Source organism: Vicia villosa, unplaced genomic scaffold (assembly GCF_029867415.1).
Source record: "Vicia villosa cultivar HV-30 ecotype Madison, WI unplaced genomic scaffold, Vvil1.0 ctg.000246F_1_1_2_unsc, whole genome shotgun sequence".
Classification (NCBI taxonomy): Eukaryota; Viridiplantae; Streptophyta; class Magnoliopsida; order Fabales; family Fabaceae; genus Vicia; species Vicia villosa.
In genome coordinates, this window is record NW_026705099.1 from 35,181 (window position 1) to 36,939 (window position 1,759).

Genomic DNA, 1,759 nt, shown 5'->3' on the forward strand with positions numbered 1-1,759 from the left:
CCGCTTAGCGGGATTGCGAATTTCTGAAAAAATGCTCAGCATCCGATCAGCGGCCTTAGTCCGCTCAGCGGACCATAGCAGATGCAGAAAAACGCAAAACTCATCAGTTCTGTCCTGGGGTACCCTAACCCCTTAAATCCACCTGCATGCACGAATTAAATACATATCCAGCCAGCACATGGTATAAACAAGTGGTAAACAACATTAAAACATGTTATTAGCAAGAAATTGGGCATAATCTCTCAAAACCCTTAAACCCCAAAAGTTCCCAAATCGAATCAAAACCCCATTTTTTTATTTAGGGACTCACCTTTAGATGGAAGAAGTAGTTGGAACTAAGATGATTGGGGCGAAAAATGGAGCTTGAAGATGATTCTTGGTGCATGCAAGGTTGAAGAATGACAAGCTTCTCTCTTCCTCCTTCTATTTCACGTTCCTTCCTTCCTCTCCCTCTCCAAGAATCTGTTTTTGGCACAAGTGAGGGATCAAACAAGCCTTGAGACTTATGGTGAGGGAAATGTCACAATTGCCCTTTAACTAAGTCATAATAGCCATTTTGTCCTTAGTTCTATCTCAACTAATATCATTGCCATTTATTCTAAAAGAAATAAATAGGATATTACAATAATAATACTAAACAATAAAAATAAATTCGTAGGGCAAATTTTGGGGTAAGACAATTAGCTTATCAATTGAGTGAATTATAGTGAAATAACATACATGTTGAGTACTTGACAAGGTAGAGGATGTTTTATCAGTTTTCCGGATTGTAGTTAGAAGCTAGAATGATGATTAGGTAAAACAAATATTATATGGTGATGTGAATGGGTTATTGTTGCAGTTTGGTTTTCTGTTTGGAATTTACAGTTGCAAGCAAGTTACTTGAGGACTAACAACATATGAAGTTTGGGGTTGCAATGACATTCTGTCATTGCATGTATTTTGTCAAAGAAACGGAGAAAAACAAGTAATAGATGATCAACTTTTAAGAATAATTGCCAAAGATGATGAAAAGAAACCAAGTATGGAGAAATAAGGACTTAAAAAAATTGACCGAAAAAGGAGCAAAAAGTGAGAAAATTTTTGGAAAAATTGTGCAGGGCGTCATGCGACATCGCTTGCGTAATGGGGCTGCAAAAGTTGAATCTCAAGTGCGATGTTGTCCATAACGCACGCGATGGTTCCTTTTTTTGGGCAAATAATAACGCGTTCTGGTACAATCTGAAGGGTTTAAAAAGGGGATTTTGGCATATTTTTAAGGGTTCTACGATTTTAGACTGTAAGAGACAAATTTCAACATCGCAAGTGAGATTTTGAGCGCATTCAAAGCCATTAGAGGTCAGATCTTCAAGGATTTTCTTATGCAACCTTCTTCTTATTATTTGGTATTATAATTTAATTAGTATGAGTAACTACTCTTAGGTTAGGTTTTGTTTGATGAAATTATTTCAAACATGTTCGGACACATGTTTAATTTGATATTGCATGATTAATCTTAGTTATATTTCTATTTAATTGCCTCTTTTACTTAACGCGCATTATTTGAAATACTCTGTTAATGTGATCATGGACGTATAAGGAATACTGAACCTTAGCCTATGTGTTTGAACTAGGGAAATTATTGTACTTACGCCGGTTGGATAGGGATTTGAGACCTCTAGTAGTGGCATTAGAATTATTGTATTGTATCATCGCCTGATTTCACTTACATCGATTGAATATGGATAGGAAACCTCTAGTAGAAATTAGTGATCTATAC